The following is a 23,437-nucleotide window of genomic DNA, read 5'->3' as shown; positions in this document are numbered from 1 at the left end:
CATAAATTGATACATGTCAGATTTAAAAAACGGTGCTTGGTCATGAAGCTCAAAATTGGCTGTAACTAATAGGTTACAAATCAATATTAAAATAAAAGAAATCATGGCATATTTCCTTTCATCACAAGTAATGCTCATCTTTCTACTGCTTAGCTTAGAAAGAGTTAAATTACAAAAGCCAGAGGAAGTCAGGATGGCCGAGTGGTCTAAGGCGCTGCGTTCAGGTCGCAGTCTCTCTTCTGGAGGCGTGGGTTCGAATCCCACTTCTGAGATTAGAATTTTCTTTCAAGAAATTGTACAGCTTCACTCCTGTTACTGATTAGTTGGGGGTCCGCTCAATTGGTGGCAATCTCAAATCGAAAACTAAAAGTGATGGCCGAGCGGTCTAAGATGCTGCGTTCAGGTCGCAGTCTCTCCTGGAGGCGTGGGTTCAAATCCCACTACTGACATTAGAATTTTCTTTCAAGAAATTGTACAGCTTCACTCCTGTTACCGATTAGTTGGGGGTCCGCTCTATTGGTGGCAATCTCAAAAGTGATGGGGCTTAGCAAAACCAATTCTCAATGTTGGCACTTTGGCAGTATTCCTTGGGGTCCTTGAGGCAAATCTTAAATGTCCTGAATTTGTGCTTTCACAAAAGTCTTCTGGGAACATCAAATAGTTTCTTTGTGCATATGTTAGTTGTTGCTTTGGCATCGGAAAAATACTGTGGATAGGAAAATGGGAGGGACTATTTCATCTCTATGTGTTCTCTGTCCCTATTAGGGCAGAGAGTGACCCTCCTAAGGTGCTCTCGTTGAAGATTCCTAGAAACCAAATTACCAGTAAGTCTAATTTCAGATTTTTTTACCTCAAAGCATCAATAGACTATATATATACTTAATAAACAAAAGCTAAAAGAGCAGATGAACATAGTTTAACAAGTCTGAAATGCGCATGTGATACTGACATCAAAGTTTCACCACATTTTGGGACAAATGTTTTCACTTTCAACATTAACAATCAGTAGAATATTTTCTCTAAATTTGCATCTCCTATCTTCACTCCAATTGTTTGCACCTAAGAAAAAATAAAGCTTGATGCAACATTATGCTTACAAATTGTGTTTTATGCTCAATCATCACCTGTCCTACAGAGACACAGTCAGAATTACCCTGGTGAATTGAGTAAATTTGAAAATGTAAAAAAAATGCAGAATTGCTGTTTTTTCTATTCATTCACAAAGAATTAATGTAAGTTCTTAAATATGTACGCAAAATAGCGGGACTTTCAAATATAGATAATCTTGCAAAAACAAGTCAAAGTAAAAATAAATACATCCAGTTGTGACATCTACAGTGTGTTGAACATTCCTGAATCTAAGTGTGTCATGCCGAAATAACTCAGTTAGGAGAGCGTTAGACTGAAGATCTAAAGGTCCCTGTTTCAATCCCAGGTTTCGGCAAAAGTGTTTTTCTTCACCCATTAAATTTTATGCAGAAAATAAACAAAGCATATGGACTGACTGTTTACAGAGAATGTAAAAATCCTAATCATTATAACTATCTACAGGAAATAAATTATAGAAACTTGAGAACTGAACACTTTTAACTTTTGAGGAAAATAATATTTTTTGTAATTTTTCCTTCATTCTGGACGTCATCACTTTGTTTTATTTTAGTTTGACTTAGCTGTATGAGGATTTAAAGGAAACCTGATAGCTAATGCGGTCAGCATGTATCAGACACTAGCTGAATGATTTCAGCCATTTATGTTTGACTATGAATCGCTGTGGCATTACTGAGACAAATATGCTTAAAAAATATGCCAGGAACAAAGCTGTTTGGGGAAAAAGCCAGGAAGGCAAAAAACACAAGCCCCAACTCAGGACCGTCATCTTTCATTCTAAAAATAGGGGTTTCCACGTTAATGGTAAGACAAAGAATCCACAGATTTGGCAATTCTCTAGCGAGGAGAGCCCACTTAAAATGTATGGGGTGCTTGTCTCCATAAGCGCAAGCTGGGCACTAAACTGGCTTATTTGCAATTCTGGATGTTGCAGAGTGAAAACACCTGTTGGACAATAATAGTAATTGCTGGCGTTGATGAATTCATTGTGAGGAGTAATTTATAAAATGGGATCACTTTGGAGGGGTTTCTGCTGTTTTGGTACTTTTGGAACTCCGCAAATGTCACCCTAAAAATATTCTTTCAAAATCTGCATTCCCAAAACCCAAATAGCGCTCTTACTTTCAAAGCCCTGCTGTGTGACCAAACAGTAGTTTCTGAAGACATATGGGGCATCACAGCATTTCAATGAAATTGTGCAACTTTAGATATTTTCACAAGAAAAACTAAATATATATTGACCTAAATTTACCATTAATATAAAGTACAATGTGTTACAAAATAACACTTTCAGAATCACGGGGATATGTTAAGCATTCCAGTGTTATTGCCACATAAATTGATACATGTCAGATTTAAAAAACGGTGCTTGGTCATGAAGCTCAAAATTGGCTGTAACTAATAGGTTACAAATCAATATTAAAATAAAAGAAATCATGGCATATTTCCTTTCATCACAAGTAATGCTCATCTTTCTACTGCTTAGCTTAGAAAGAGTTAAATTACAAAAGCCAGAAGAAGTCAGGAGCAGTCTAAGGCGCTGCGTTCAGGTCGCAGTCTCTCCTGGAGGCGTGGGTTCGAATCCCACTTCTGACATTAGAATTTTCTTTCAAGAAATTGTACAGCTTCACTCCTGTTACTGATTAGTTGGGGGTCCGCTCTATTGGTGGCAATCTCAAATCGAAAACTAAAAGTGATGGGGCTTAGCAAAACCAATTCTCAACGTTGGCACTTTGGCAGTATTCCTTGGGGTCCTTGAGGCAAAGCTTAAATGTCCTGAATTTGTGCTTTCAAAAAAGACTTCTGGGAACATCAAATAGTTTCTTTGTGCATATGTTAGTTGTTGCTTTGGCATCGGAAAAATACTGTGGATAGGAAAATGGGAGGGACTATTTCATCTCTATGTGTTCTCTGTCCCTATTAGGGCAGAGAGTGAACCTCCTAAGGTGCAGTCGTGGAAGATTCCTAGAAACCGAATTACTAGTAAGTCTAATTTCAGATTTTTTTACCTCAGGCATCAATACACTATAAATATACTTAATAAACAAAAGCTAAAAGAGCAGATGAACATAGTTTAACAAGTCTGAAATGCGCATGTGATACTGACATCAAAGTTTCACAACAATTTGGGACAAATGTTTTCACTTTCAACATTAACAATCAGTAGAATATTTTCTCTAAATTTGCATCTCCTATCTTCACTTCAATTGTTTGCACCTAAGAAAATAATAAAGCTTGATGCAACATTATGCTTACAAATTGTGTTTTATGCTCAATCATCACCTGTCCTACAGAGACACAGTCAGAATTACCCTGGCGAAATGAGTAAATTTGAAAATGTAAAAAAAATGCAGAATTGCTGTTTTTTCTATTCATTCACAAAGAATTAATGTAAGTTCTTAAATATGTACGCAAAATAGCGGGACTTTCAAATATAGATAATCTTGCAAAAACAAGTCAAAGTAAAAATAAATACATCCAGTTGTGACATCTACAGTGTGTTGAACATTCCTGAATCTAAATGTGTCCTGCTGAAATTGCTCAGTTGGGAGAGCGTTAGACTGAAGATCTAAAGGTCCATGGTTCAATCCCGGGTTTCGGCAAAAGCTTTTTTCTTCACCCATTAAATTTTAAGCAGAAAATAAACAAAGCATATGGACTGACTGTTTACAGAGGATATAAAAATCCTAATCATTATAACTATCTACAGGAAATAAAATGATAGAAACTTGAGAACTGAACACTTTTAACTTTTGAGGAAAATAATATTTTTAGTAATTTTTCCTTCATTCTGGACGTCATCACTTTGTTTTATTTTAGTTTGACTTAGCTGTATGAGGATTTAAAGGAAACCTGATAGCTAATACGGGCAGCATGTATCAGACACTAGCTGAATGATTTCAGCCATTTATGTTTGACTATGAATCGCTGTGGCATTACTGAGACAAATATGCTTAAATAATATGCCAGGAACAAAGCTATTTGGGGAAAAAGCCAGGAAGGCAAAAAACACAAGCCAAAACTCAGGACCGTAATCTTTCATTCTAAAAAGAGGGGTTTCCACGTTAATGGTAAGACAAAGAATCCACAGATTTGGCATTTCTGTAGCGAGGAGAGCCCAATTAAAATGCATGGGGTGATTGTCTCCATTAGCGCAAGCTGGGCACTAAACTGGCTTATTTGCAATTCTGGATGTTGCAGAGTGAAAACACCTGTTGGACAATAATAGTAATTGCTGGTGTTGATGAATTCATTGTGAGGAGTAATTTATAAAATGGGATCACTTTGGAGGGGTTTCTGCTGTTTTGGAACTTTTCGAACTCCGCAAATGTCACCCTCAAAATATTCTTGCAAAATCTGCATTCCCAAAACCCAAATAGCGCTCTTACTTTCAAAGCCCTGCTGTGTGACCAAACAGTAGTTTCTGAAGACATATGGGGCATCACCGCATTTCAATGAAATTGTGCAACTTTAGATATTTTCACAAGAAAAACTAAATATATATTGACCTAAATTTACCATTAATATAAAGTACAATGTGTTACAAAATAACACTATCGGAATCACGGGGATATGTTAAGTATTCCAGTGTTATTGCCACATAAATTGATACATGTCAGATTTAAAAAACGGTACTTGGTCATGAAGCTCAAAATTGGCTGTAACTAATAGGTTACAAATCAATATTAAAATAAAAGAAATCATGGCATATTTCCTTTCATCACAAGTAATGCTCATCTTTCCACTGCTTAGCTTAGAAAGAGTTAAATTACAAAAGCCAGAAGAAGTCAGGATGGCCGAGCGGTCTAAGGCGCTGCGTTCAGGTTGCAGTCTCTCCTGGAGGCGTGGGTTCAAATCTCACGTAGTGTTCGAGTTCGGTTCGGTTCGTCGAACACTGTTAAAACCAATGGCAGGCAAACAAAAACACATAGAAACACATAGAAAACACCTTCAAAGGTGTCCAAAAGCTGACAAACTGCTCAGAAGACATAACTAACACATGGAAAAGTGACAAGTACATATAGTCATGCGAAAAGAAAAGAGGTGGAGGAGTAAAAGGAGGGGGAGACACAGATATAGGCATGTCATGCCCTTCTAAAATCCAAAAAGTGAGAAGCCGACACGTTCAGTCTGCTCCTGCCCGTGCCACCTCCGTGTCGCCGGGTTTCTGCCAGAGCCGCGGTGAACCCTGACGGCCAGCCCCCCTCTCCCAATACTGGTGCCTGTCCGCTGGTGGGTCGAGCGAGCCCCCCTGTGGTGGAGGCAGCTCTAAGCTTTTTAATTTAAATTGTCTCTCTAATTTGAATGAATACACTTTAAATCCATTTACAAGGATCTATTGGAGGGCAAGTCTCATGCCAGCAGCCGCGTAATTCCAGCTCCAGTAGCGTCCACTAAAGCTGCTGCAGTTCACAAGCTTTTAGAAGGATCGAGCTCGGCTGTCCACCGCAAGGCATCCTACTGCCAGTCCCAGCCCCTATGCCTTGGGGTGCCTCCTGATGCTCTTCACTGAGTATCCCGTGGTCCTGAAGCATTTCCTTTGAAAAAATTAAGTGTCCAAACTACAGGTGGTGTAGCTTGCTTAACAGCCGGGATAATCCGCTGACTAGCAGACACTGCTACTAGGCACAAAGTATTTCCTGGGCTAGATGCAGTTAAAAATTTGTAATTAGATACTCTCGTTGGATGCTGAGAAAGCATTCCATAGAGTCTCCTGGCACGCCATATATGATTCTCTTAAAAAGCTTGGGGTAGGGGTCTAGGGGACCCTTTTATAGCCAAAATCACGGCCCTGTATCGCAATACGTCACCTATTCTGAAGATAAATGGAACTGTAGCACCCTGAGGGCTCGGTTGCTACAGAGGTATTGCACCTCACCCAGAGGTGTGATATCTCACTCTCAGGTAAGGATGTAGTGTGGATCAGGACCCGACACCTGCATGCATTACACCACATTGCCGTGGGGCAGGGCGACCAATATGCCCCTGAGATGGGCACGACAGTCCCTGTCCCTGGCTGGAGTGGGGGGAGGGAACACTGAGGAAGGGGAACCCTGTAGTGCAGGAGCAGGGAGGAAGCAGTTCCTGGGTGCATTGAGAAGGGAGTATAAAAGGTGGGCACCATCTTAGTTCAGTGCAGAGAAGTCTGAGCAGAAGTGGCAGGGAGCAGGGGCTCTGCATGAGCTCTGCTCCGGAGGCGGGCCTAGTAACAGAGGCCCAGGCCTGGAAGAGGGAGAAGGAAGGAAGAGGAGCGGAGAAGGCTCCAGGAACGAGGAACGAAGGGATCCCAGGGGTGCGGACGGGCTAGTCGCCACCGCACGCCCGAATCCACCTGCGTGGAGGGGTCAGGCCAAAGGGGGAGACCGGTCCCCGAAACTAGTGGAGGCAGAAAACGACCACCAGCTAGAAACAGGATTCTGTGACATTTTATGTGGCGCAGCCCCTCGCTACACCCACTAGGAAGGCACCACATAGGGTCAGGGAAACTGGCGCCAAGTTTACCAAGAGGAGGCCCGAGGCAGCCGGACAGAAGGGTTGGTAAGAAAGGCCAGTCAAAGGACACACAAAGGGGGTCCTGTGAAGCACTCTAAAGTTATCTGGGAGTTGTCTGAGCCCCTCACCTGGTGAGCACAGTACGACGTGGGCAGCCGTTACCTGCAGACGTGGTCTGGATAATAAGAACTGTGAGTAAAGGCCCTGGACTGCATCACTGACTCCGTGTCGTTACTGCTGCTGCCCTGCACCATCACCCCCATCCTCCGCATACACTGACCTGAGGCTATACTCCTCCCGTGGGGAGTTATGCTACGCTCTGCTGCACCCACAACACCAGCCTCAGCGGTCTGCCCTGGAGCGGTGGTTCACTCTGACCGCAATCCACGGGTGGCGTAGTCGGACATTTAAACATCAAAACCACATAAATAGTTCCGCCACTGGTTTGACCGCCCTGAGATACGGAACCGGGTCGCCGCCACGGAGCTACAACCACCAGCATCCACCAAAAAGGGTCCGGCTCTGGGTGTCCCAAGGCCCAGGGGGCGCGTCAGAACATTTTCATCACCTTTCACAATCACAAATGGGACAAGGCAGGGATGTTCTCTGTCCCCTCTCTTATACATCCTAGTGACGGAGCACCTGCTCTCATCAATTCGCCATAACCCCAATATTAGGTGGATTGAGGTGGGAGGCACCGAGTACAAGTGCTCTCTATTTGCTGATGATGTCCTAGTATATATCACTCAATCACATATATCCATCCATGCTGTTATGGCTGAAATAGATCACTTTGTTACATGGTCAAATTTTAAAATCAGTGCAGCGAAGTCTGAGGCCCTCAATGTCTCCCTCCCCAAATCCATATAGGATTCCATCCAGTCCAACTTTCCCTTTGCCTGGCCCTCACAGGGTATCAAATACTTAGGAATTCCTATTCATAGAGACCTCTCCCATCTATGTTATCTTAATTTTGGGCCCTTTATTGAACAACTCCATACAGACCACGGTTGGCAAGTTAGAACTGTAAGAATCACTACGTGAACCACTGGTGTTTTGTGGAAAAGCACATGTACACTGTGTTCCAAATTATTATGCAAAAAGTGTTTAGGAGTGATAAGGGAAGAATTTGTTTGTTTGTCAGTTAAACTCATTGATGGTGATGTGTGTCAGGGCTCTTTATATCAATGTAAGCAATTGCAGACACCTGTGCTAATTAGTTTGGCAGTTGTGTCCAATGAAAGGCAAGACTACTTAAGAAGGCTGTCTCACATTATTAATCAGCCTACATTTTCTGCCAAAATGGGAAAGGAAAAGGATGTGTCGGCTGCTGAGAAGCAACAAATTGTGGAGTGTTTAGGTCAAGGCATGATTACAATCAACATTGTGCGATGATCAGGATTAAGTGTCTTGGTAATCAAGAAGTATGTAGCTGATTCACAGTGCACACGTGTGCGTGCTGATAAGGGCAAATTGAGGACTCTTTCCTACAGGCAATTACGTCAGGTTGAAAGAGCAGCGGCAAAAAAGCCTTGTCATAGCAGCAGACAAGTTTTTGAAGCTGCTGGTGCCTCCAACGTCCCCCGAACAACAAGATGCAGGGTCCTTCAGAGGTTTGCAGCTGTGCATACGCCATCCTGTCGACCTCCTCTATCCACTTCACACAAGCAGAAACGGCTCCAGTGGGCCAAACATTACATGAAGACTGATTTCAAAACTGTTTTGTTCACGGATGAGTGCCGTGCAGCGCTCGATAGTCCAGATGGATGGAGTAGAGGATGGCTGGTTGATGGACACCCCACGCAAACACGGCTACAGCGCCAACAAGGAGGAGGTGGAGTAATGTTTTGGGCTGGAATCATGGGGAGAGAGATTGTCGGCCCCTTTAGGAACCCCTTAAGGCGCTAAAGATGAACTCCATAATGTATGTGGATTTTCTCAAACAGCACTTCCTGCCATGGTTCAAGAAGGAGAACTGTGTATTTCACAGCAAGATCATTTTTTTGCATGATAATGCACCATCTCATGCTGCACATAAAACATCTGCATCTCTGGCTGATATGGGCATAAAAGGGGACAAACTTATGGTGTGACCCCCATGCTCCCCTGACCTCTACCCCATTCAGAACCTTTGGAGCATCATTAAAAGGAGTGTCTATGATGGCGGGAGGCAGTTCGCATCTAAGCAACAGCTCTGGGAGGGTATTCTGTCCTCATGCAAAACAATTGAAGCAGAAACCATCCAAAACCTGACAAATTCAATGGACGAGAGAGTTCAGAAGCTCCTTTCGAACAAGGGGTCCTATGTGAAAATGTAACATCACCTAGAATAAAGTTTTGAGTTGAAAACTGTTTGATTTCAGTTTCTAACAACCTGCTAATGCTTATAATTTCAAAAATGACCATTTTTTTGGTCTTTATTAAAATGAAAAGGTTGATCGAAAAGTTTGGGGGATCTAAGAGTGTGGCAACCCAGTAGTCATGATTACTTCTAATTCTCACAATTCGAGGGTCATGTTGCAGGTAGTGCAGCAAGAAGGCACTCATGTGTGTTGCACATCCAGGAGCACCAAGTCCCTGTTGTGTTGGTGGCGAGGTAACAATCATGCTTCCTTCCTCTGTCCTCTCCCCCCAACCTCGCACAACAGAAATGTGATCAAGGTCTCCCTCATCTGATGAGTCTTCCATCAGTTCGTCCTCCACTTCTTCCTGGGCTCCTGCACCTTCCTCACTAGTTTGGCTGCTACCATGCGCCCTGGTAAAACCATCTCCCCCACCCTCACATGCCTGCCGCCTTGGTGCTGCCGACCGTCTGGACCTTGCAGATGTTAGCCCTTCCGCATACAACTCCTCCTCCTCTACTTCCTCCACCTCCTCTTGTGCCACCACCTGACTCCGAATTCTGTTTAACATGTGCTACAGCATGTAAATCACCGGAATAGTCATGCTGATAATGGCATCGTCAGCACTAAACATCTTCGTCGCCATTTCAAAACTGTGCAGAAGGGTGCATAGGTCCCTGATCTGAGACCACTCCTCCAGCGTGATTTGCCCCACCTCTGGATCTCGTTGGCCCAGGCTATACGTCAGAACGTATTGCACCAGGGCTTGTCGGTGCTGCCACAGTCGCTGCAACATGTGCAGAGTTGAATTCCACCGGGTAGGCACATCGCATTTTAGCCGGTGAAGTGGCAGGCCCAACGACTTCTGTAGAGATGTAAGTCGCTGAGCTGCGGGATGCAAACGGCGGAAGTGAGCACACAGCGACCGTGCCCTCTGCAGAAGGCCATCTAGTCTGGGATAGTGGGCTAAAAATTGATGGACAACCAAGTTCAACACGTGAGCCATACAAGGCACGTGTGTGACATTGCCCCGGCGAAGGGCCGCACCCAGATTTGCAGCATTGTCGCACACGGCCTTCCCTGGTTTCAGGTCCAGTGGAGACAACCATTCATGAAATTGGTTCTCCAGAGCTGACCACAACTCCTCAGCTGTGTGACTCACATTTCCCAAACATTTCAATGTAAAAACCGCCTGATGACGTTGAGCCCTACTGCCAGCATAGTAAGGAGGTGTGCAGGATCCCTTCTGCGCAGTTAGAAAGCTTGTGGCATGACCAGACAGGCTTTGGGTGCAGGTGGAAGACCGAGAGGAGGTTGAGGAGGCAGAAGCAGTGGAGGAACTTTGACATAAAGAGGATTGACGCACAACTCGTGGGGACGGCAAGACTTGGACAGCAGCCCCTTGTCCTGCTGTCACCATAGTTACCCAGTGCCCAGTCAGCGACATGTAATGCCCCTGTCCATGCCTACTCGTCCAAGTGTCTGTGGTGAAATGCACCCTGTCACACACAGAGTTTCTCAAAGAAGCGGTGATGTTGTGTGCGACATGCTGTTGGAGCGCAGGCACACCTTTCTTTGAGAAGTAGTGCCGACTGGGCATCTGGTACTGTGGCACTGCGATGGACATAAGGTCTCGAAAATCCTCTGTGTCCACCAGGCGGAAAGGCAGCTTTTCTGTAGCCAAGAGCTTGCAGATGGTGAAATTCAACCTCTTAGCTTTCTCATGGCTAGGAGGAAATGGTCTTTTACTTGTCCACATCTGAGGGACCGACGGCTGGATATTGTGCTTAGACGGGGTTGATAAGGGTGTCCCCGGCAAACTGACGGTCTGTGAGGAAGATGCAGGCGGACATGTTAGGTTGCCTTGATCCGAAGGTGGTGCTATCGATGTCGGACAGCGCTCAACACCAGCTGGTGTTACCACCTCCAAAGAAAATGATGACCTGCCAATCACGCTGGCTGTTGCGGGTAAAGAGGTGGCAGGTCTGCGCCCTAAAACAGGTGTGACTGCTGTCCCCCCAGTCAAAGAGGATGAAGAGGCCGCGGATGCACAAGATATGGCAGACGGTGGTTGGCCCGGCCGGCTAGGCCGCATTGTAGCACACTGAGCTTCCCACTGCAACTTATGCTTCATGTCCATGTGCCGGTTCATGCATGAAGTACTCAAACTATGTATTTTTTGGCCTCTACTTAGCTTTTGCTGACAAATGTTACAGATAACACGAGTTGGGTCATTTTTATCGATCTGAAAAAATGCCCAGGCTATGCAAGGCTTAGCACCCATGCGACCTGAAGAGCCACCACGACTTGTGGTGAGAGGCAGAGTTGTGTTTGAGGATGCAGTTGTTGACGTGCTTCCAGTACTACGTCTCTGTCCAGGAAGGCGCAACCTGACCTCGTCGTCACTAGCATCTTCCTCCACCTCCTCTGCTGACCTCATCTCTTGGCTGACTGTGGGTTGACAGTAAGTGGGATCTCCAACCTCATCATCATCACCCTGTGCGTTATCACACCCGTCGTCCTCAGAGCCAACCTGTTCCTGCCCTGACAAAAAACTAAAGTTGTCGCTCCAATCAGGTATTTGAGTCTTATCATCGTCTTCCTCATTGTCTCCACCAACAGGAGTTACAGTTTGGGAATGAGGGTCTACATTATGGTCAGAACCTTCTGCGTCTGGTCCTGGATCCGACTCATAAAGATTCTGGGCATCAGTGCAGATCATTTCCTCGTCTGGATTCACAGAAGTGCTGGAGTCGACCTCTGATTCCCAGGCTATAGTATGAGTAAACAGCTCTGCAGACTCAACCATCTGTTCTACCTCATACTCAGACGGGCAGCTGGAGATTTGGGAGCTGTGAGGAAGCAAGTGCGATTGGGGTGACACCTTTGAGGACTGGAGTATTTGTGATGTTGAAGTTGATGTGGAGGAGAGCCCACTTAAAGGAGCACTTGATATCCATTGAAGCACCTGCTGTTTTTGTGCCTCATCTGGAATTTGTAGCGATTGGCGTGGCCGTAAGAAAGGGATCTTATCACATTGTCCGCTAAAAGAAGTAGACATTTTAGTTTGGCTGGAAGATGGTCTTTCTTCTGCAGATGTTACTGTTGCTTTAACACCTACCCCACGGACACAACCTTTTTTCCCCTTCCCAACACGCCTATTCCCCTTTCCACCAGCAGCAGGCCTTTTTCCACTCATTTTGGTGGTTAACTAATTCACAACCTTGGAGTTGTTTGCACAAAAAAACAATGGATGGGAACCGAGCAGAGCTGAGTGGCCAAACTGTGGTATTAGGCCAAAACTATTGGCTGGGTTAGATGCAGAAAAAAATTATATTCAATTTGCAACCTGATGGAGGTCAGTATAGATGGACTAATAGAACAAGTCCCACACACAGCTAGAAGCCCAAATATTTTTTCAAAGGTAGATGCAGAAAAATTTTTTATTCAGTTTGCAACCTGTTGGAGGTCTGTATAGATGGATTAATAGAACAAGTCCCACACACAGCTACAAGCCCAATATTTTTTCAGAGGTAGATGCAGAAAAAAAATATATTCAGTTTGCAACCTGATGGAGGTCAGTATAGATGGACTTATAGAGAAAGTCCCACACACTGCTAGAAGGCCAAATATTTTTTCAGAGCTAGATGCAGACAAAAAATAATTTTGAATTTGCAACCTGATGGAGGTCAGTATAGGTGGACTAATAGAACAAGTCCCACACACTGCTAGAAAGCCAAATATTTTTTCAGAGCTAGATGCAGAAAAAAATTATATTCAGTTTGCAACCTGATGGAGGTCTGTATAGATGGATTAATAGAACAAGTCCCACACACAGCTAGAAGCCCAAATATTTTTTCAGAGGTAGATGCAGATAAAAATTATTTTTAATTTGCAACCTGATGGAGGTCAGTATAGATGGACTAATAGAGAAAGTCCCACACACTGCTAGAAGGCCAAACATTTTTTCAGAGCTAGATGCAGATAAAAATTATTTTTAATTTGCAACCTGATGGAGGTCAGTATAGATGGACTAATAGAGAAAGTCCCACACACTGCTAGAAGGCCAAATATTTTTTCAGAGCTAGATGCAGATAAAAATTATATTCAATTTGCAACCTGATGGAGGTCAGTATAGATGGACTAATGGAACAAGTCCCACACACAGCTAGAAGCCCAAATATTTTTTCAGAGGTACTGTAGATGCAGATAAAAATTATTTTTAATTTGCAACCTGATGGAGGTCAGTATAGATGGACTAATACAACAGGTCCCACACACAGCTAGAAGCCCAATATTTTTTCAGAGGTAGATGCAGAAAAAAATATATTCAGTTTGCAACCTGATGGAGGTCAGTATAGATGGAGTAATAGAACAAGTCCCACACACAGCTAGAAGCCCAAATATTTTTTCAGAGGTAGATGCAGATAAAAATTATATTTAATTTGCAACCTGATGGAGGTCAGTATAGATGGACTAATAGAGAAAGTCCCACGCACTGCTAGAAGGCCAAATATTTTTTCAGAGCTAGATGCAGATAAAAATTATATTCAATTTGCAACCTGATGGAGGTCAGTATAGATGGACTAATAGAACAAGTCCCACACACAGCTAGAAGCCCAAATATTTTTTCAGAGGTACTGTAGATGCAGATAAAAATTATTTTTAATTTGCAACCTGATGGAGGTCAGTATAGATGGACTAATAGAGAAAGTCCCACACACTGCTAGAAGGCCAAATATTTTTTCAGAGCTAGATGCAGATAAAAATTATTTTTAATTTGCAACCTGATGGAGGTCAGTATAGATGGACTAATAGAGAAAGTCCCACACACTGCTAGAAGGCCAAATATTTTTTCAGAGCTAGATGCAGATAAAAATTATATTCAATTTGCAACCTGATGGAGGTCAGTATAGATGGACTAATAGAACAAGTCCCACACACAGCTAGAAGCCTAAATATTTTTTCAGAGGTACTGTAGATGCAGATAAAAATTATTTTTAATTTGCAACCTGATGGAGGTCAGTATAGATGGATTAATACAACAAGTCCCACACACAGCTAGAAGCCCAATATTTTTTCAGAGGTAGATGCAGAAAAAAATATATTCAGTTTGCAACCTGATGGAGGTCAGTATAGATGGAGTAATAGAACAAGTCCCACACACAGCTAGAAGCCCAAATATTTTTTCAGCGGTAGATGCAGATAAAAATCATTTTTAATTTGCAACCTGATGGAGGTCAGTATAGAAGGACTAATAGAGAAAGTCCCACACACTGCTAGAAGGCCAAATATTTTTTCAGAGCTAGATGCAGATAAAACTTATATTCAATTTGCAACCTGATGGAGGTCAGTATAGATGGACTAATAGAGAAAGTCCAACACACTGCTAGAAGGCAAAATATTTGTTCAGAGCTAGATGCAGATAAAAATTATATTCAATTTGCAACCTGATGGAGGTCAGTATAGATGGACTAATAGAACAAGTCCCACACACAGCTAGAAGCCCAAATATTTTTTCAGAGGTACTGTAGATGCAGATAAAAATTATTTTTAATTTGCAACCTGATGGAGGTCAGTATAGATGGACTAATAGAGAAAGTCCCACACACTGCTAGAAGGCCAAATATTTTTTCAGAGCTAGATGCAGAAAAAAATTATATTCAGTTTGCAACCTGATGGAGGTCAGTATAGATGGACTAATAGAGAAAGTCCCACACACTGCTAGAAGGCCGCATATTTTTTCAGAGGTAGATGCAGAAAAAAATATATTCAGTTTGCAACCTGATGGAGGTCTGTATAGATGTATTAATAGAACAAGTCCCACACACAGCTAGAAGCCCAATATTTTTTCAGAGGTAGATGCAGAAAAAAATATATTCAGTTTGCAACCTGATGGAGGTCAGTATAGATGGACTAATACAACAAGTCCCACACACAGCTAGAAGCCCAATATTTTTTCAGAGCTAGATGCAGAAAAAAATTATATTTAATTTGCAACCTGATGGAGGTCAGTATAGATGGACTAATAGAATGATGCTATGCCCAAAAGATTTTACTTCACTAGGTGCAGTAAAAAAATTGGTATTCTATACACAGGTGGTATATCTTGCAACACAGATAGGCTACTCCACTGACTAACACACTCTGCAATAGGCCAAAAAGGATTAGCTTTGCTAGATTCAGCCAAATGCTGTGAAAAAAACTTGCACAGCACTGGCACAGTCCTGCCTGGCAAAAACTGATAGGAACTGATGTAACCTAGTCCTGAAAAGGACTCCAATTACAATTAGTCTTTACTCCCACAATCTATCTATTTAAGAGCACAGACCTGCCTGATAAAAGTCGTAGGAAATGCTGTAACCTAGTCCTTAAAAGGACTGCAATCACAACTATTCCCTACTCCCAAGCTATCTGTAGATTTGTGCGAAAATTGGCTTGAAATTAACAAGGTATAGCGCACACAGCAACAGCGGTGCCGTCTAACACGCAGCTGCAGCAGTGAGAAAATGGTGGCGACGGGGAAAATGGCTTGGTCTTATAGGGCAAGGACATGTGACATACACTGCCAATGACACATGCCCTTGCTTGTGTGAAAAAAAGCACTTCGCTCCGTGTGTGCGCTACTGATAGGCTGACAGATTGTACCTCCCCACTGTAAATGCGGGAAAGAGAAAAAAAAAATGGAGATCTTCATTGTTCCTGCAGAGATCCATCCCCTGCCCCTCCCCCCACCCCGCTGTACACTCAAACTGCGTATTAACATTAATTTTCATCACTACTGAGAAAAAATCCAGTTATGATTTTGGTGCACGAACAGTTATCGAACATAACCTCGAACAGCCGAATTTTTCTCAAATTGTTTGTGTTCGCCGAATGACTCGAACACCGCCCAAAACAGCTCGAATTTGAGATTGGCGAACAGTTCGAGTAGAACAACGCTCATCTCTACTTCTGACATTAGAATTTTCTTTCAAGAAATTGTACAGCTTCACTCCTGTTACTGATTAGTTGGGGGTCCGCTCTATTGGTGGCAATCTCAAATCGAAAACTAAAAGTGATGGGGCTTAGCAAAACCAATTCTCAACGTTCGCACTTTGGCAGTATTCCTTGGGGTCCTTGAGGCAAATCTTAAATGTCCTGAATTTGTGCTTTCAAAAAAGACTTCTGGGAACATCAAATAGTTTCTTTGTGCATATGTTAGTTGTTGCTTTGGCATCGGAAAAATACTGTGGATAGGAAAATGGGAGGGACTATTTCATCTCTATGTGTTCTCTGTCCCTATTAGGGCAGAGAGTGAACCTCCTAAGGTGCTGTCGTGGAAGATTCCTAGAAACCGAATTACCAGTAAGTCTAATTTCAGATTTTTTTACCTCAGGCATCAATAGACTATATATGTACTTAATAAACAAAAGCTAAAAGAGCAGATGAACATAGTTTAACAAGTCTGAAATGCGCATGTGATACTGACATCAAAGTTTCACCACAATTTGGGACAAATGTTTTCACTTTCAACATTAACAATCAGTAGAATATTTTCTCTAAATTTGCATCTCCTATCTTCACTCCAATTGTTGGCACCTAAGAAAAAAATAAAGTTTGATGCAACATTATGCTTACAAATTGTGTTTTATGCTCAATCATCACCTGTCCTACAGAGACACAGTCAGAATTACCCTGGCGAATTGAGTAAATTTGAAAATGTAAAAAAAATGCAGAATTGCTTTTTTTTCTATTCATTCACAAAGAATTAATGTAAGTTCTTAAATATGTACTGCAAAATAGCGGGACTTTCCAATATAGATAATCTTGCAAAAACAAGTCAAAGTAAAAATAAATACATCCAGTTGTGACATCTACAGTGTGTTGAACATTCCTGAATCTAAATGTGTCCTGCTGAAATAGCTCAGTTGGGAGAGCGTTAGACTGAAGATCTAAAGGTCCCTGGTTCAATCCCGGGTTTTGGCAAAAGTTTTATTCTTCACCCATTAAATTTTAAGCAGAAAATAAACAAAGCATATGGACTGACTGTTTACAGAGAATATAAAAATCCTAATCATTATAACTATCTACAGGAAATAAAATGATAGAAACTTGAGAACTGAACACTTTTAACTTTTGAGGAAAATAATATTTTTTGTATTTTTTCCTTCATTCTGGACGTCATCACTTTGTTTTATTTTAGTTTGACTTAGCTGTATGAGGATTTAAAGGAAACCTGATAGCTAATACGGGCAGCATGTATCAGACACTAGCTGAATGATTTCAGCCATTTATGTTTGACTATGAATCGCTGTGGCATTACTGAGACAAATATGCTTAAATAATATGCCAGGAACAAAGATGTTTGGGGAAAAAGCCAGGAAGGCAAAAAACACAAGCCCCAACTCAGGACCGTCATCTTTCATTCTAAAAATAGGGGTTTCCACGTTAATGGTAAGACAAAGAATCCACAGATTTGGCATTTCTGTAGCGAGGAGAGCCCAATTAAAATGTATGGGGTGCTTGTCTCCATTAGCGCAAGCTGGGCACTAAACTGGCTTATTTGCAATTCTGGATGTTGCAGAGTGAAAACACCTGTTGGACAATAATAGTAATTGCTGGTGTTGATGAATTCATTGTGAGGAGTAATTTATAAAATGGGATCACTTTGGAGGGGTTTCTGCTGTTTTGGAACTTTTGGAACTCCGCAAATGTCACCCTCAAAATATTCTTGCAAAATCTGCATTCCCAAAACGCAAATAGCGCTCTTACTTTCAAAGCCCTGCTGTGTGACCAAACAGTAGTTTCTGAAGACATATGGGGCATAACCGCATTTCAATGAAATTGTGCAACTTTAGATATTTTCACAAGAAAAACTAAATATATATTGACCTAAATTTACCATTAATATAAAGTACAATGTGTTACAAAATAACACTATCAGAATCACAGGGATATGTTAAGCATTCCAGTGTTATTGCCACATAAAGTGATACATGTCAGATTTAAAAAACGGTGCTTGGTCATGAAGCTCAAAATTGGCTGTAACTAATAGGTTACAAATCAATATTAAAATAAAAGAAATCATGGTATATTTCCTTTCATCACAAGTAATGCTCATCTTTCTACTGCTTAGCTTAGAAAGAGTTAAATTACAGAAGCAAAAAGAAGTCAGGATGGCTGAGCGGTCTAAGGCGCTGTGTTCAGGTCACTGTCTCTCCTGGAGGCGTGGGTTTGAATCCCATTTCTGACATTACCATTTTCTTTCAAAAAATTGTACAGCTTTACTCATGTTACTGATTAGTTGGGGGTCCGCTCTATTGGTGGCAATCTCAAATCGAAAACTAAAAGTGATGGGGCTTAGCAAAACCAATTCTCAACGTTGGAACTTTGGCAGTATTCCTGGGGGTCCTTGAGGCAAATCTTAAATGTCCTGTATTTGTGCTTTCACAAAAGACTTCTGGGAACATCAAATAGTTTGTTTGTGCATATGCTAGTTGTTGCTTTGGCATTGGAAAAATACTGTGGATAGGAAAATGGGAGGGACTATTTCATCTCTATGTGTTCTCTGTCCCTATTAGGGCAGAGAGTGAACCTCCTAAGGTGCTGTCGTGGAAGATTCCTAGAAACCGAATTACCAGTAAGTCTAATTTCAGATTTTTTTACCTCAGGCATCAATAGACTATATATATACTTAATAAACAAAAGCTAAAAGAGCAGATGAACATAGTTTAACAAGTCTGAAATGCGCATGTGATACTGACATCAAAGTTTCACCACAATTTGGGACAAATGTTTTCACTTTCAACATTAACAATCAGTAGAATATTTTCTCTAAATTTGCATCTCCTATCTTCACTCCAATTGTTTGCACCTAAGAAAAAAATAAAGCTTGATGCAACATTATGCTTACAAATTGTGTTTTATGCTCAATCATCACCTGTCCTACAGAGACACAGTCAGAATTACCCTGGCGAATTGAGTAAATTTGAAAATGTAAAAAAAATGCAGAATTGCTGTTTTTTCTATTCATTCACAAGGAATTAATGTAAGTTCTTAAATATGTACGCAAAATAGCGGGACTTTCAAACATAGATAATCTTGCAAAAACAAGTCAAAGTAAAAATAAATACATCCAGTTGTGACATCTACAGTGTGTTGAACATTCCTGAATCTAAATGTGTTCTGCTGAAATAGCTCAGTTGGGAGAGCGTTAGACTGAAGATCTAAAGGTCCCTGGTTCAATCCCGGGTTTCGGCAAAAGTTTTTTTCTTCACCCATTAAATTTTAAGCAGAAAATAAACAATGCATATGGACTGACTGTTTACAGAGAATATAAAAATCCTAATCATTATAACTATCTACAGGAAATAAAATGATAGAAACTTGAGAACTGAACACTTTTAACTTTTGAGGAAAATAATATTTTTTGTAATTTTTCCTTCATTCTGGACGTCATCACTTTGTTTTATTTTAGTTTGACTTAGCTGTATGAGGATTTAAAGGAAACCTGATAGCTAATACAGGCAGCATGTATCAGACACTAGCTGAATGATTTCAGCCATTTATGTTTGACTATGAATCGCTGTGGCATTACTGAGACAAATATGCTTAAATAATATGCCAGTAACAAAGATGTTTGGGGAAAAAGCCAGGAAGGCAAAAAACACAAGCCCCAACTCAGGACCGTCATCTTTCATTCTAAAAATAGGGGTTTCCACGTTAATGGTAAGACAAAGAATCCACAGATTTGGCATTTCTGTAGCGAGGAGAGCCCAATTAAAATGTATGGGGTGCTTGTCTCCATTAGCGCAAGCTGGGCACTAATCTGGCTTATTTGCAATTCTGGATGTTGCAGAGTGAAAACACCTGTTGGACAATAATAGTAATTGCTGGTGTTGATGAATTCATTGTGAGGAGTAATTTATAAAATGGGATCACTTTGGAGGGGTTTCTGCTGTTTTGGAACTTTTGGAACTCCGCAAATGTCACCCTCTAAATATTCTTGAAAAATCTGCATTCCCAAAACCCAAATAGCACTCTTACTTTCAAAGCCCTACTGTGTGACCAAACAGTAGTTTCTGAAGACATATGGGGCATCACCGCATTTCAATGAAATTGTGCAACTTTAGATATTTTCACAAGAAAAACTAAATATATATTGACCTAAATTTACCATTAATATAAAGTACAATGTGTTACAAAATAACACTATTAGAATCACGGGGATATGTTAAGCATTCCAGTGTTATTGCCACATAAATTGATACATGTCAAATTTAAAAAACGGTGCTTGGTCATGAAGCTCAAAATTGGCTGTAACTAATAGGTTACAAATCAATATTAAAATAAAAGAAATCATGGCATATTTCCTTTCATCACAAGTAATGCTCAGCTTTCTACTGCTTAGCTTAGAAAGAGTTAAATTACAAAAGCAAAAAGAAGTCAGGATGGCCGAGTGGTCTAAGACGCTGTGTTCAGGTCACTGTCTCTCCTGGAGGCGTGGGTTCAAATCCCACTTCTGACATTAGAATTTTATTTCAAGAAATTGTACAGCTTCACTCCTGTTACTGATTAGTTGGGGGTCCGCTCTATTGGTGGCAATCTCAAATCGATAACTAAAAGTGATGGGGCTTAGCAAAACCAATTCTCAACGTTGGCACTTTGGCAGTATTCCTTGGGGTCTTTGAGGCAAATCTTAAATAGAGATGAGCGTTGTTCTACTCGAACTGTTCGCCAATCTCAAATTCGAGCTGTTTTGGGCGGTGTTCGAGCTGTTCGGCGAACACGAACAATTTGAGAAAAATTTGGCTGTTCGAGGTTATGTTCGATAACTGTTCGTGCACCAAAATCATAACTGGAGTTTTTCTCAGTAATGATGAAAATTAATGTTAATACGCAGTTTGAGTGTACAGCGGGGTGGGGGGAGGGGCAGGGGATGGATCTCTGCAGGAACAATGAAGATCTCCATTTTTTCTTTCTCTTTCCCGCATTTACAGTGGGGAGGTGCAATCTGTCAGCCTATCAGCAGCGCACACACGGAGCGAAGTGCTTTTTTTCACACAAGCAAGGGCATGTGTCAATGGCAGTGTATGTCACATGTCCCTGCCCTATAAGACCAAGCCATTTTCCCCGTCGCCACCATTTTCTCACTGCTGCAGCTGCGTGTTAGATGGCACCGCTGTTGCTGTGTGCGCTATAACTTGTTAATTTCAAGCCAATTTTCGCACAAATCTACAGATAGCTTGGGAGTAGGGAATAGTTGTGATTGCAGTCCTTTTAAGGACTAGGTTACAGCATTTCCTACGACTTTTATCAGGCAGGTCTGTGCTCTTAAATAGATAGATTTTGGGAGTAAAGACTAATTGTAATTGGAGTCCTTTACAGGACTAGGTTACATCAGTTCCTATCAGTTTTTGCCAGGCAGGTCTGTGCCAGTGCTGTGCAAGTTTTTTTCACAGCAATTGGCTGAATCTAGCAAAGCTAATCCTTTTTGGCCTATTGCAGAGTGTGTTAGTCAGTGGAGTAGCCTATCTGTGTTGCAAGATATACCACCTGTGTATAGAATACCAATTTTTTGTACTGCACCTAGTGAAGTAAAATCTTTTGGGCATAGCATCATTCTATTAGTCCATCTATACTGACCTCCATCAGGTTGCAAATTGAATATAATTTTTTTCTGCATCTAGCTCTGAAAAAATATTGGGCTTCTAGCTGTGTGGGACTTGTTGTATTAGTCCATCTATACTGACCTCCATCAGGTTGCAAACTGAATATATTTTTTTCTGCATCTACCTCTGAAAAAATATTGGGCTTCTAGCTGTGTGTGGGACTTGTTCTATTAATCCATCTATACAGACCTCCATCAGGTTGCAAACTGAATATATTTTTTTCTGCATCTACCTCTGAAAAAATATTGGGCTTCTAGCTGTGTGTGGGACTTGTTCTATTAATCCATCTATACAGACCTCCATCAGGTTGCAAACTGAATATATTTTTTTCTGCATCTACCTCTGAAAAAATATGTGGCCTTCTAGCAGTGTGTGGGACTTTCTCTATTAGTCCATCTATACTGACCTCCATCAGGTTGCAAACTGAATATAATTTTTTTCTGCATCTAGCTCTGAAAAAATATTTGGCCTTCTAGCAGTGTGTGGGACTTTCTCTATTAGTCCATCTATACTGACCTCCATCAGGTTGCAAATTAAAAATAATTTTTATCTGCATCTACAGTACCTCTGAAAAAATATTTGGGCTTCTAGCTGTGTGTGGGGCTTGTTCTATTAGTCCATCTATACTGACCTCCATCAGGTTGCAAATTGAATATAATTTTTATCTGCATCTAGCTCTGAAAAAATATTTGGCCTTCTAGCAGTGTGTGGGACTTTCTCTATTAGTCCATCTATACTGACCTCCATCAGGTTGCAAATTGAATATAATTTTTATCTGCATCTAGCTCTGAAAAAATATTTGGCCTTCTAGCAGTGTGTGGGACTTTCTCTATTAGTCCATCTATAATGACCTCCATCAGGTTGCAAATTAAAAATAATTTTTATCTGCATCTACCTCTGAAAAAATATTTGGGCTTCTAGCTGTGTGTGGGACTTGTTCTATTACTCCATCTATACTGACCTCCATCAGGTTGCAAACTGAATATATTTTTTTCTGCATCTACCTCTGAAAAAATATTGGGCTTCTAGCTGTGTGTAGGACTTGTTGTATTAGTCCATCTATACTGACCTCCATCAGGTTGCAAATTAAAAATAATTTTTATCTGCATCTACAGTACCTCTGAAAAAATATTTGGGCTTCTAGCTGTGTGTGGGACTTGTTCTATTAGTCCATCTATACTGACCTCCAACAGGTTGCAAATTGAATATAATTTTTATCTGCATCTAGCTCTGAAAAAATATTTGGCCTTCTAGCAGTGTGTGGGACTTTCTCTATTAGTCCATCTATACTGACCTCCATCAGGTTGCAAATTAAAAATAATTTTTATCTGCATCTAGCTCTGAAAAAATATTTGGCCTTCTAGCAGTGTGTGGGACTTTCTCTATTAGTCCATCTATACTGACCTCCATCAGGTTGCAAATTAAAAATAATTTTTATCTGCATCTACAGTACCTCTGAAAAAATATTTGGGCTTCTAGCTGTGTGTGGGACTTGTTCTATTAGTCCATCTATACTGACCTCCATCAGGTTGCAAATTGAATATAATTTTTATCTGCATCTAGCTCTGAAAAAATATTTGGCCTTCTAGCAGGGTGTGGGACTTTCTCTATTAGTCCATCTATACTGACCTCCATCAGGTTGTGTAACGGGTCTGGGAGGCGGAACCTCTGAGCTACTATACAAGGGGGCGGTCCTTGTAAGGGAGCGGGTGGCGACCAGGGTAGACGGGCAGGCAGTCACAGCAGGTGAGCGGGACAGTCTCTGAATGAACGGGCAGGAGGTCACGGCAAGTGACCGGGGCAGTCTCCGGATAAACGGGCATCAGGTCACGGCAAGTGACC

General features: G+C 41.4%; 5 non-coding genes across 5 annotated transcripts; all 5 read left to right on the top strand.

Moving 5' to 3' along the window:
* Positions 1-187: 187 nt before the first annotated feature.
* On the top strand, positions 188-272 carry TRNAL-CAG (transfer RNA leucine (anticodon CAG)). The gene has a single exon. It is a non-coding gene; the product is annotated as a tRNA-Leu (tRNA).
* A 1,099-nt stretch (positions 273-1,371) lies between these two features.
* TRNAF-GAA (transfer RNA phenylalanine (anticodon GAA)) lies at positions 1,372-1,444 on the top strand. The gene has a single exon. It is a non-coding gene; the product is annotated as a tRNA-Phe (tRNA).
* Positions 1,445-3,637: 2,193 nt separating this feature from the next.
* Positions 3,638-3,710, top strand: TRNAF-GAA (transfer RNA phenylalanine (anticodon GAA)). Its single transcript has one exon. It is a non-coding gene; the product is annotated as a tRNA-Phe (tRNA).
* A 13,127-nt stretch (positions 3,711-16,837) lies between these two features.
* TRNAF-GAA (transfer RNA phenylalanine (anticodon GAA)) lies at positions 16,838-16,910 on the top strand. The gene has a single exon. It is a non-coding gene; the product is annotated as a tRNA-Phe (tRNA).
* A 2,201-nt stretch (positions 16,911-19,111) lies between these two features.
* Positions 19,112-19,184, top strand: TRNAF-GAA (transfer RNA phenylalanine (anticodon GAA)). Its single transcript has one exon. It is a non-coding gene; the product is annotated as a tRNA-Phe (tRNA).
* Positions 19,185-23,437: the final 4,253 nt, after the last annotated feature.

This window comes from Phyllobates terribilis, unplaced genomic scaffold (assembly GCF_046119375.1).
Source record: "Phyllobates terribilis strain yellow unplaced genomic scaffold, ASM4611937v1 Scaffold_12__6_contigs__length_324123572, whole genome shotgun sequence".
NCBI lineage: Eukaryota > Metazoa > Chordata > Amphibia > Anura > Dendrobatidae > Phyllobates > Phyllobates terribilis.
Note: the sequence above shows the minus strand (reverse complement) of the source record. Positions and strands in the feature narration are given on the sequence as shown.